Below are 14,270 nucleotides of genomic sequence, written 5' to 3'. Positions count from 1 at the left end.
TACAAAAGCTCATTTCCTAACCATTTATGTGTCTGGCAGTTGATACCAGCTATTGTCCGGGATCTCTTTGGGAGCTCTGACCCAAACACTTTCTTATGGCCTTTCCAGGTGACTTTTTGGCTTCTGCACAGCGTGGTGGCTGGGTTCCAAGGAAGAATATCCCCATAGGACCAGATGGAAGGAAGTCATGTTGCCTTTTATGACTTAGTTACACAAGTCACAAAGCATCACTTCGGCCGTAGAAGCAGGCTTACCCAGATTCAAAGAACATGAATTTTACTTCTGTCAGCATTAAATTGCAAGAACATCATATGGGATAGGATATATTGGTGTTCTCATCTTTAAAAAATTCTTTGTCTCACTGAAAAAAAGTAGATCAGAGTTTATATTGGTTTCATAGTGCTGAGAGGACAGACTTAGAATTGGAATTCAGGACTGAGCAAAGGGGATCCTTAGGAAATCTATTAGCCTCTAAATTGGGATCTGTGGCAAGCTACGCTCCCAAAAGTGAACGTAAAGCAGAGAGAGATGGAACTTCATGAAAATTGCAACCTGTTTTTAGAACATTCAGTCTCTGATTGGATTAGGGTAATCTGCCTTTATTCTTCTCTGAAAATACAGTTAACTCTCCTGGGAGAAGATGATATCTTCTAGAGCCTTTGAAATTTTTCGTATACAAAGTATGGTATAAAGTCTAAAATTATCAGGCCAAAGTATTGAACAGAGTATAAATGGAATTAAACTACTATAAGCCTTTTATACTATTAACTCAGAGTAGACTGTGATAAGAATTTATTACTTTAGCAAGAATTTAGACATATCAATAGAAAGGACAAAAGGGATTCCTATGAAAATATTGGGTTAATATTAAAAAAAAAGGAGATTGAAAGAATATGGAGGTCACATAGAAAACAAATAGTAACATGGTAGATTTAAATTCAACCATATCAATAATTATATTAACTATTAAGGAGCTAAAAATTCAAAACATTGATTTTTTTAACCTGATTTAAAAAGTAAGACAAAGCTACATGGTATTTTGAAACAAACATTGTATTTTATTTTATTTTAAATATTTTATTTATTTATTTATTCATGAGAGAGAGAGAGAGAGAGAGAAGCAGAGACATAGGCAGAAGGAGGAGCAGGTTCCACGGAAACCCGTGTTAAGCTCTCTGCTCAGAGAGGAGTCTGCTTCTCTCTCTCCCTCTGCCCCTCCCTGCTTGTGCTTTCTCACTTTCTCTCTGTCAAATAAATCAATAAAATCTTTTAAAAAAATCAGTATGAATTCAGACTTAAAGAATACTGGTGATCACAAAGTTTCACCACCCAATAATCTCTTTAAGGAAGAATTTGTTCCCTCACTTGTTTGCTCCCTCACATTTTGCCTCAGCTGCAGAGAGCCACAAGAGCATACCTGTTAACCTGGGCAACCCACATCCAAGTATTGATTATGGTAGGGTTCTACATTTCAGCCTGATCAGAGCCTTTCAGTCCACTAGGGATAATCCTGATGGGCTGTGTACATTGCAGGCAGTGATGGTGTTGTCTGAGGCTTTGCTGGGACTAAAGTACAATTTAACTTTTCTCTTTGCCTAATCTTAACCCACCGCTACCCTTATTCACAGGTATTGCTATCTAGTAAATATCTTACACAGACAACTTTTCAATATCTGCTTTTGGAAACCCAACCTGACAAACACTATCAACAGACTTCCTAATCGATATTTTTTGTACATTATAGACAACAACTATAGGATACACAGTTTTAAAAAGTGCATATGGAGCACGCACTTAGACATGTTCTGGGCCATATACCAAGTTTCAATCAATTTCAAAGAACTAAAATACAGTTATATTTCATTATCATGATGCAATTAAATTAGATATCAGTAGCAATAAGGTGTCTAGAAAATCACCAAATATTTAGAGGTGAGGTACCACACATTAATCCATAAGTAGAAAAAATACAGAAAGGAAAAACTCTTGAATAGTTACTTTATAAAGGGGGAAATCCAAATTAAATAGTGAATAAAACATGAAAATATGTCCAATCTTATTATACATTTGGGAAACACATACTAAAACCATCATGAGATAGAATAAAGACCTGTCACAAGACAAAAATGCAAAGTAGTGACAGTATGACTGTTGGCAAGTATGTAGACTACAGCTCTCACAACGTCAGTGGGATTGTGAATTAGGACATCTCTTTTGGCATAATCCACTAAGGGTAAGCATACATATAAACAGCAAGCCCACTGTTTTGTGGATACCCAGTGGTAATATATACTTGAACAAAAGTTTACATAGCAGTGCTATCTTGATAACTAAAAACTAGAAAAAAAAAGTTAAATGTCTATCAGTAATAGAATGTAAATGGTTTGTGGAATATCGGTACAGTAGAAAGCTACATAGCAATGAAAATGAACTAATCTCTAGAAAACATGGATGAATCCCACAAGTAATGTTGATCCAAAAAGGCCAGAAACGAGGAGTTTCATACTGTTTCATTCAACTTCTGTAAAATTAAAAAAAAAAACAGACCAAACTAACCCCTGATTTTAGGTTAAGGTAACAGTTACCTTTGGTGGGGACAATGAATTGGGTAGGTGTAGGAGAGGTCTTTTAGATGTACTGGAAGTGTCTGAGTTCTCTGGGTGTTGATTAAATTGGTGTGTTTGGTTTCTAAATGTCTGAGTTTTATATTTAATATTTGTAGACTTCTCTGTTTATAAGTTCTACTTCATTAAAAAGGTGTTTTGAAAAAACAGAGGTATGTCACAGTGATAGTTGTCTTGAATACCTTCGGGCCCTCTTCTTCTGTCCATTGGAGGCCAAACTTCTAAGCAAGACAGAAAAATCTCTTCATGATACAATCCCTGTCCACATTTCCAGCCTCATCTTTAGTGAGGTCCTATTGCTCATAACCTATGCGGAAAGATTTCTAGTTCTCCAGCGGTCATACTTTTGCAAACCTCCAGGTTTAGGTGTACGTGGTTCTCTCTTCCTAAACTTGCTTCTACTTCTCTTTTGCCTGATTACTTCCTGGTCAGAGAAGTCTTCAGTGGTCCCTGTTTTTATCTTATGTGTCTCCTGTATTGCTATTATGACTTCTTTTGCCTCTCTCAGTAACTTAACATTCCTGTACTTTGTAGCCTTTCTGGGATTGGCTCCATCATTGCCCTGGATATAAGTTACTTGAGAACAGAGTTCACCTCTCATGAAAAGTGGTGCCTGACAAACCCTTGGTATTCCGTTCTTGTTTCCTGAACACACAACTCCTTGTATCAAATGCCAGACCATATGTGGGCTGTACAAGGGCTATGTGCTCTGGAATTCACTTCCCCCAAGACGTTATGTGTTCATGCCCAGAGTTAACTCTGAGATGTTTAACCTGAACGGTGGAGGTTCTATCAGCCAGGGGCCAGAGTGCACAAGGGCACCAGTTATTTGAAAAGAAGGTCCTTAAAGTAATCAATATTTTAAATTATTAGAGAACTGAAAAAGCCAAAAGGGGATCTGAGGTATCTGAGAGGTAGTAGCTGAAACAAGTTATGCTATTCAAATCTAGAGGCTCCAAGGTGGGTCTCCACAGAATAGTTCCTTCCGACGGCCCCTCTGACCACATTTCTCCCTCCCATGTTGAGTCCTACAAGCTCCCGATGGAACTCTTTCTTGATAAAGCCTAACAAAGAGCAGCTGGAATTGCAAAAATGGGGTCTACGGTATCAGCCCAAGCTCCACAAAGCAGAGTACAGAAGGGGAGGTGTGCGGTTGAGAGGCAACAGCTAGTGGCCCAGCTCAGTGGGGCTGAGAGAGCTGTATCTGAACGAGAATTCAGAAGCATAACCTTTTTCATCTCTTCTAAAGGGATTAAGGGTCAGTGCTTAAACTGCTCTCTCGAGTATTATTTTAGTCTTCAGAGAGACCAAATGGCCAACTTGAACGTTCCCCTCAGTTCTGAGATGAAATGGAGCTTCCTGGACATCCTCAGGAGCAGACCTGGATAAGGAAGCATGTTTGGACAGAAGGACATACAGAACAGATTTTACAAACATTGGCTAACCTGAGCAGGATAGAGGGCCTTGGGATTTAGGGATTATAATAGTAACCATGGTGATTGTAATGTTTATGAGGCAAACTGCATGACCCAGTATATTTCCTACAGCTGTTGAAATATATCTCCATTTATAGATACTATTTCATTTAATAATAGCTAGAAGATGTAAAGTACTTCTTTTAAATGAGTAATTAGGGTTTCATTTAGCCTATCAACTCGAGAAGGACAAGGAAGTTTATCATATGCTGGTATTTTCAGCTGATTTTACTGGAAGATGCAATTTATACTCATCCCTTTGCAACTTGGGCCAATTTAACCAAGATTCCAATAAAAATCTATTTCTAAGTTTTATAGAAAAATAAATCTCATCTAAAAAAGCACAGTCTGCTTTTGCTATGATAGGGAGAGTACTAAAAAAACTTCACAGTATTAAAAAATTCCATAATAAATACAATTGTTTCAAGTGGAAAAGCAGTTTACAGTCCAAAAAGTTCCAGACTAGCAATAATGAGATTTCTTTACCTGTAGCAATTTCAATAATGATGGCATATTTTTGTGTTTGTGTATGTTTAATATCATAAATGTAACAAACCCAGCATATGCTCATGTTAATTTGGGTTTTATAATAATGGATTTTATTTTTTAAAATCTCATTAGCAGACATTGCTTATACAGCTGTATCAACCTTTATCAATTCCATCACCTATTGTTATGCTAAAACCACAGTTACTCAATTTGAATTATGAAAACTCTGTATTTCAGAAACACTTGAGTAATGAATTTGGATGGCATCTTGTGTTGAAGAACAATTGTGTACTGCTCTCTTGTGTTTCTGCGAACCTTGCCTATGAAACACCAACTGCCTTTTGTTTGAGAGAATCTTTTCAAGGATATTTGTAGAGCAAAAGGCCTTGAGAGACAGAGATAGTGTCTCTCTCTCTCTGGAGTGAAAAACAGGCCTGCTTAATTTTCCTTACAAAAGATTCAGGTTCCTTAAACTAAGGATTCTTCTCCTGTAAGGGAACTCACTGTGTGTGCAAGTATCACCTGGCTTTCCCTGCATCGCCCTGTGAGAACTGGGGCTTGGGAGAATTGGCACAAAAATGCTGATATCCTGGCTAATATTTGTATTAATTTTCTATTGATGCTATTTAAAAATTACCTCAAAGTTAGTGGCTTAAAACAACACACATTTATGGGGCACCTGGGTGGTTCGGTTGGTTAAACACCCAACTCTTGATCTCAGCTCAGGTCTTGATCTCAGGGTTGTGAGTTCAAGCCCTGCATTGGAAAGCAACAACACATTTTATTATCTTACAGTTCTGGGGGTCAGAAGACTGACACAGTTCTCACGGGGCTGACATCAAGGTGTCAGCAGGGATGTGATCCTTGTGGACATTCTAGGGAATAATTCATTTCTTTGCCTTTTCCCGCTTCTAAAGGCTGACACTTGGTTTCTTGACTCATGGCCCCCTTCTTCCACCTTGAGAGCCAGCAAGGTAGTGTCTCTTTGGCCCTGATTCCATCCTCACATCTCTTTCTCTGACCCCAGCCAGGAAATTTTCTCAAGGATTCATGGGATTAGACCAGGCCCATCTGGACCATTCTAGGAGTGCCCCCCCACCACCCCACACACACTCAAGGTCTCTGAGCCAGTAGTCATTTGTCTACCAGTATCCGTGAAACTGGCAGGATAACTTGTTCACTTGCTAGCAGAGTGAAACCTCAGGTTCTTGAAACTGTGACTTTTTGTTTGGAAATTGAATTCAAACATTTTAGCAAACATATCTAAATATAAGCAGAGCCTCTTTAATATTTCCATATTTAGAAAGCAGATGTCTGAACTTCTCAGGCCACAGGAACTAAATAAAAACTATTAAATGAACTTGAAAACTATTCTCAACCAAGTCACTGGTTCTCACGATGTAGCACGTACGGGAAAGTCCTGGGGACTTGTCTAATAGTCACATCTCCATTGCAGCTGCATCCACCTGAGATTTTATTCTGGCTTTGAAGGTAGAAATCCAAATGTTTAACCAGTGCCCCAAATGGTCCTTGCTTTGGGATCCACTTTTTTACCACCAGTTATTTTTGTTGCTTTAGTACTTAAATTTCTTTCTACTTGTATTGAAAGTGTCTACTTTAAATGGAATTCTAGAGTCATAATAGCAATTGGTACATTCATTATTTATTCATTAAAGAAAATGCTTCATGTAAAATGTTGAGGCCTTGTAATTGGTCAGCCGTGTTTAGATGTCTCATCAATGACACCAGTTATAGACCAGTGGAGGACACCACGTTCAAAAGCTCCCCATGTGAGGTTGTTCTAACAGGCATTGTGTTTGTGAATAATATAACTTCAGTTCAATTTATTCTAATTGCAAGGGTTTACTTGACATTTTACAATGACGATTTGGAAAAGATCATGAATGTTCATTTTGGGATGATAGAAACATTCATAGATAGCATGGTTGGATACAAACTAATAGGCTACTTCTGACTACCATTTTTATTTTATTTAATTTTTTTTATTGGAGTTCAATTTGCCAATATATAGCATAACACCCAGTGCTCATCCTGCCAAGTGCCCCCTTTGGTGCCCATCACCCTGACTACCATTTTTAAAGACACACATATACATCTAGGCTAACAGTGTCAGTGAACTGGAAACTCATCAAAGGAGCAGTAACTCATAAGCAAGAAAATTAAGAAAGACACCCAAATTGCAAAATTTCTTGCACAAATGGAAATGACGAAGTTTTCGGTCACTTCACCTAGGCTTATTGTTTGTAAGATTACATATGGCCATTCATCACTTTAGCTTGATTACTAATTTGTATCTGATTACTGGAAACTTGAAGCTTATTAGGGAAAAAATATTTTACATTACCTTTATAGCCTGTGTGATATGGAGAAATTGGTGGCTGAATTGTCAAAGTATATCTAACTATTAAGATTACTTCATTGGGATGTTTTGGGGAGACCAAATTCTATTAAAAATTTTCCCCAGGCTTTCTATTCACCCAAGTAAGTGAATCCTCTAGTTTACCAATTTAACTATATTAAAAGTTCTAATTTTTAAAATCATTCATTTCACAAGAAGCTAGAATCCACTTATTCTCAAACTAGAAGGCTGTTTTTTTTTTTTAAATGGGTGTTCTTGTTCTGTCACTTCATTAAGTAATCAACACAAATTTCCAAAGCCACCTCTTTTTAGTCTAAGATTAAAATAGAAATCCATTTCATTTACTATACAATGCCATTGTCCTTGCCATGTACACTTACGTGTGTCACAAGTTGGCATATTTATTTGACATCTGACAACAAATCATAAGCAGTAAAAATATTTTCATTAATTTAATAAACACTGATGAGGTCCAGGGCATCCATAAATGCTTGTGAGGTTGTGCACTGTGTGACTTCAGGGGTGCCATTCACATCATATTTATAAGTGTGGTACCCCTGGAGTTGTGCAGTGCGCAACCTGTGCAACTATATAAGGTGGCGCTGCATAATACAAAATGAGGCACGGTGATAGGTGCCAGCAATGAATATAAGGACAATGACATCAAAGTAGTTTTTCTTTCAGAACTTACAGTTTAGTAAGGGAGACTGGCAATTAAAGAAACCTGTGATAAATCCCATGGCAAAAGAAAGTGCAGAGCCTTCCTATCCATAGAGCTGTCTAATTAAAATGGATGAACAAATAAAGGTGAGCAGTTAAAGCTAGAACTTGCTCTGGGAACATTTCAAAGTATGGGATCTTAAATCAGACATTTTTTCTATAGCTTCTGAGTATTAACATGCAATTTAATCATAAATACTGTACTTGTGTAAATGAGGTAGGTGCTCTTTCTAACATCCTCCCTGCTCATGGTAAAGCCATAGCTATTAAATAAAACATGATTTTCCTATATGTTGTCTCAGGTCCATCCTGGCTCTGCCTCCTGATCTTACTAGTACCATCTTGTGTGTCTCCATTGTGCACAGTCTGTTTTTTATCTTGTTCATACCCATTGGTCTATCCCACAATACTTCATGCTTCAAAGAGTCTATACATTTCCCAAGTCAAACTCAATTCAGTGTTCTTGGTACTCTAACCCAATTCTAAACCCTGGTTTTTGAACCTCAGCCTTTGAAGCCACTGCTTACTTCCAATATGAGTGTGAATTTTTTTTCTTAAAACCAAGTTTCTAGGTTCAAAATTTTTTTCTTATACATGGAAGCGTTTTTGAGAGCAGACATTTTGATATATTTTGTTCAGACATACCTCCAGTGCCTAGAATAATGCTTAGTGTTTGGTGCCCATGTTTTTTTTTTTTTTTAAGTGATTAGTCGTGTGTGGCCCAATAAACCAAGGATTCCAAGGGCTTTCTGCTGGGACCTGCTTCCAGCTGTTGATGTTTTTTTTGTTTTTCTGGGGAGCAGCTTGCTCAGTGCGTACTGTGCTACTCCCTGGGCTACCAACTCAGAACTTAGGTTCAGGGGCCAACATCCCTGAAAGGTGGAGTCCAGGGAGGTCCCACAGCTCAACAGTGCCTCCCCGTGGTAATGAGTCCAACTGCAACTGACTGACTCCAGCAGTCTCAGAAACTAGAACACCAAATTCCCTTAAATTTCATCATGGCAGGAAGACTGCTCATGGAAATACCAACCAATGACTTTGGATCTCAATCCTCTTCTTGTGTTGGCACTTAAATAAGAATACATTATGCTTAAGATTCCCAGTGCGGGCAATGTATATTTCTCTTCATGCTTTCATGCTTGTCTAACTAAAGGGATCACGGTGCAACTCTGGTAAGATTTTGGGAAAAATGAATACATTATTTCAGGAAGGTTTTCCTCTCTCTGTACCATTTTCACTCCAACTGTAAAATTGAATTCATGGCTGAGGTTTAGGAGCCCATTAAGCCGGTACACTTTCCATTCTGAACGTGAAGCCGGAATCTGACTCAAGTGCAGCAACCACATGCAGTAGGATTTCCCTGAGACTTTGATCCCAAATGGAGTCCCAGGGCTTTGTACATAACATAGCACTAATGTTACACGACCTCAAAAAATAAAGGCCTTGGTCTGGTCTGTGGAAAACATTTGAAGATCTCTTGATACATTGACTGCCATCCAAAGTCCATCGTGAACCCGCCTCAGGCCTCACCTTCACAACTGTGGGTAACGCCAGAGCCTTAGACCTCTGTCCTGTGCTTATTTCCTTCCCTGGCTGTTTCCAGGAAATAGTACTTAGCTGTTTGGGGTGAGAATTTCTATGCATCACAGCTATCTTAAAACCTAGCTAATGTTACCACAAATGGCTCTGGAATCTGGTGACTCAGGCCAGTATAGCTGGAGCAAATTTGGCAGACCTGGGAAGTCTCCACATAAAAACAGTGTCACCTTGTTTTTGGTGTCTTGTGTTTGTCATAGATCACATCCAGAAATTAATGGTCACCACACAGACATACTTTTAAAAAGTTTCTATTTCTGGAGAGAAGACCCTGTATTGGAATATCATTCATTAACAAACTATGCCTACAGCTGGCATGATGACTCTCTCTTCCAGGGCTGTTTAAAGAGAATTCTGGGAGTGCAAAAATTCTCAACATGATACTACTAGCCAGTAGGATCCAACAGTACATTAAGAAGATTATTCACTATGACCAAGTGGGATTTATCCCCGGGATGCAAGGTTGGTTCAACACTCATAAAACAATCAATGTGATAGATCACATCAACAAGAGAAAAAACAAGAACTGTATGAATCCTCTTAATAGATGCAGAGAAAGCATTTGACAAAATACAGCATCCATTCCTGATCAAAATTCTTCAGAGGGGATGCCTGGGTGGCTCAGCAGTTTAGCGCCCTATCAAAATACCTATCAAATCCCTATCAAAATACCATGGACTTTCTTCAGAGACTTGAAACAAATCATCTTAAGATTTGTGTGGAATCAGAAAAGACCCTAAATAGCCAGGGGAATATTGTAAAAGGAAACCAGAGGCAGGGGCATCACAATGCCGGATTTCAAGTTGTACTACAAAGCTGTGATCATTAAGACAATGTGGTACTGGCACAAAAATAGACACATAGATCAATGGAACAGAATAGAGAATCCAGAAATGGGCCGTCAACTCTATGGTCAACTAATATGCAACAAAGGAGGAAAGACTATCCACTGGAAAAATGACAGTCTCTTCCATAAATGGTGCTGGGAAAATTGGACAGTCACATGCAGAATGAAACTAGACCATTCTCTTACACCATACACAAAGATAAACTCAAAATGGACGAAAGATCTAAATGTGAGACAAGAATCCATCAAAATCCTAGAGGAGAACACAGGCAACACCCTTTTTGAACTTGGCCACAGCAACTTCTTGCAAGACACATCTATGAAGGCAAGAGAAACAAAAGCAAAAATGATGAACTATTGGGACTTCATCAAGATAAAAAGCTTCTCCACAGCAAAAGAAACAGTCAACAAAACTAAAAGACAACCTACAGAATGGGAGAAGATATTTGCAAATGACGTATCAGATAAAGGGCTAGTATCTAAGATCTATAAAGAACTGATTAAACTCAACACCCAATTAACAAACAATCCAATCATGAAATGGGCAAAAGACATAAACAGAAATCTCACAGAGGAAGACATAGACGTGGCCAACAAGCACATGAGAAAATGCTCCGCATCACTTGCCATCAGGGAAATACAAATCAAAACCACAATGAGATACCACCTCACACCAGTGAGAATGGGGAAAATTAACAAGACAGGAAACCACAAATGTTGGAGAGGATGTGGAGAAAGGGGAACCCTCTTGCACTGTTGGTGGGAATGTGAACTGGTGCAGCCACTCTGGAAAACTGTGTGGAGGTTCCTCAAAGAGTTAAAAATAGACCTGCCCTACGACCCAGCAATTGCACTGCTGGGGATTTACCCCAAAGACACAGATGCAATGAAACGCCGGGACACCTGCACCCCAATGTTTATAGCAGCAATGTCCACAATAGCCAAACTGTGGAAGGAGCCTCGGTGTCCATAGAAAGATGAATGGATAAAGACGCTGTGGTCTATGTATACAATGGAATATTCCTCAGCCATTAGAAATGACAAATACCCACCAATTGCTTTGACGTGGATGGAACTGGAGGGTATTATGCTGAGTGAAGTAAGTCAATTGGAGAAGGACAAACATTATATGGTCTCATTCATTTGGGGAATATAAAAAATAGTCAAAGGGAATAAAGGGGAAAGGAGAGAAAATGAGTGGGAAATATCAGTGAGGGTGACAGAGCATGAGAGACTCCTAACTCTGGGAAATGATCAAGGGGTAGTGGAAGGGGAGGTGGGTGGGGGGTTGGGGTGACTGGGTGATGGGCACTGAGGGAGGCACTGGATGGAATGAGCACTGGGTGTTATGCTATATGTTGGCAAATGGAACTCCAATAAAAAGTATACATATTAAAACAAATTCTGGGAGAGGCCTAATTCCTAAAGCCTTACAGTACCTGTGTGCATCCCTGCATTTCCTGGCCAAGAAAGCGCTCCTAACACCTACTTCCAGATTACACTTGAAGATGAATTACCATTCCATATGGCTGTTTAGGCCACTGTTATGGCCTGAATGTTCTGTCCTACCAAACTCATACGCTGAAGTCTTTAGCCCCCAGTGTGTCTGTATTAGGAGATGGGGCCCTAAGGAAATAATCAAAATTAACTGAGGTCATAATGGTAAGCTCTCGTCTTATAGGATTAGTGTCCTTATAAGGGGACACCAGAAACTTGCTCTCTTGGTCTCTCCATGTGCGCATATCAAAGAGAGGCCATGTGAGGAAATAGTGAGAAGGTAGCCATTTTTAAGCGGGGAGAAGCACTCTCACTGAAAACTGATCATGACTTGATTTTGGATTTTAGCCTCCAGAACTGTGAGAAAATTAATTCCTGCTGTTGAGGCCACCCAGTCTGTGATATTTTGTTATGGCAGCCCAAGCAGCCTACACTGACCCAGATTGTAAATAATAGAACCTGGGACATATGTTGCCATGGAAATATATACCTTTTTTTTTGTCTTCTGTTCATAACTTAGTAAAGCATGAACAACAGTTGAATACAAGCCTAGAAATGTAGTTTTTTTTTTCACCAAAAAGTATATATTTAAATTAAGTTCTGACCTTTGCAGTTATTTTCTTCTATGTGAAATTCAGACAAAGAATGTCATAATCAAGAAGAAAATCATTGTCAGATTGGAATTGTGAGTCAACCTCAAACTGAGATTTTTATTTGTGAAGTGATAAAATTTTAAATGAGGGACAAATGTATAAAAAGGGGGATTTACAATGCTAATCAAGGAATTAGGGATATCAGACATTTCAAATTTAGGATTATACTAATTAATAGTTTTTTATGTAGAAAGGGTAATTATTAGAGAAAAGTCTCTTTAGTAATTAGAGATGTGATTCATACTCTGAAAAATCACAGACTATGAAAAAAGTCTTTAGATAAAACATATTTGATTGTAACTATAAAATGAGATGGGTTCTTAAGTGCTATTCTAATGATTATTTTTTTTAAATCTTAGATTTTAGTGACTTATGTAGTAAGTGCCTAGTTAATGTTTATTGGATGAATCTGTAAGTTAGTTAAGGATTAAAGGCAATCCAAGAATGTAATTTTTAAAGCTGTTCAGAAATTCCTAAAGCATTATTTACTTTGACAGTTGGAAATGATAACTGGAAAGTAGTCTCAAAAATAAGGTAATTTTTGACATTAAAGGAAAGCAATATTGATGGTCAAAGAAAGGGTGAGCTACTTTGAGTTTTTTCAAAAGAATTTTAAAAATTGCACATTATCGTCTTAATGGAAGTTTGGAATACATATGTTGTCAAATAAAAGTTCAATTAATTTTGGTAGATGCTATTAGGCTATGTAATGAAGAGGGAGGGAGGGGAGAAGGAAAGGAGAGATGGATAGGGAGATGGACAAGTTGTTCTCATAAGGAAAAATTATATTGGCCATTTCTACAAAGAGTACCTCCTTTAGCTAAAGCACTGTCAGGTGAACAAAGCTCTAGCCCATTTTCTGAGACCTTAAGTGTTCTTGACTAGATTTCAACCCTAGGTCTCTTAGCAACTCTTCCGTGATTACAGAAATCAACTTCCCTGACTCTATTGTGTTATAAGTAACATGAAATGATCACATTATCCAGTACCTTACCACTCTTAGAAATACAGAACTACCTTCCAGAATGTGATGGTCTGAAAAATTCAGAGCAGTAACTGTTTTGGTTGTATTGCAAGATTTTTAGGATCTCATCAACTTGTATTTTATTTTATTTTATTTTATTTTATTTTATTTTATTTTATTTTATTTATTTTACTTTATTTTATTTTATTTTTGTTTTTTAATGTATTTTTTATTGGAGTTCGATTTGCCCACATATAGCATAACACCCAGTGCTCATCCCATCAAGTGCCCCCCTCAGTGCCCGTCACCCAGTCACCCCATCCCCCTGCCCTCCTCCCCTTCCACTACCCCTTGTTCATTTCGCAGAGTTAGGAGACTCTCATGTTCTGTCACCCTCTCTAATTTTTCCCTCTCATTTTCTCTCCTTTCCCCTTTATTCCCTTTCACTATTTTCACTAGTCCTTTTCACTATATTCCCTGTATGAGTGAAACTATATAATGATTGTCCTTCTCCAATTGACTTACTTCACTCAGCATAATACCCTCCAGTTCCATCCACGTTGAAGCAAATGGTGGGTATTTGTCGTTTCTAATGGCTGAGGAATATTCCATTGTATACATAGACCACAGCTTCTTTATCCATTCATCTTTCAATGGACACAGAGGCTCCTTCCACAGTTTGGCTATTGTGGACATTGCTGCTAGAAACATTGGGGTGCAGGTATCCTGCCATTTCACTGCATCTCTATCTTTGGGGTAAATCCCCAGCAGTGCAATTGCTGGGTGGGAGGGTAGCTCTATTTTTAACTCTTTGAGGAACCTCCACACAGTTTTCCAGAGTGGCTGCACCAGTTCACATTCCCACCAACAGTGTAAGAGGGTTCCCCTTTCTCCGCATCCTCTCCAACATTTGTTGTTTCCTGTCTTGTTAATTTTCCCCATTCTCACTGGTGTGAGGTGGTATCTCATTGTGGTTTTGATTTGTATTTCCCTGATGGCCAGTGATGCGGAGCATTTTCTCATGT

The sequence above is a fragment of the Canis lupus genome, chromosome X (assembly GCF_011100685.1).
Source record: "Canis lupus familiaris isolate Mischka breed German Shepherd chromosome X, alternate assembly UU_Cfam_GSD_1.0, whole genome shotgun sequence".
Lineage (NCBI taxonomy): Eukaryota > Metazoa > Chordata > Mammalia > Carnivora > Canidae > Canis > Canis lupus.
This window is presented reverse-complemented; position numbering follows the sequence as displayed.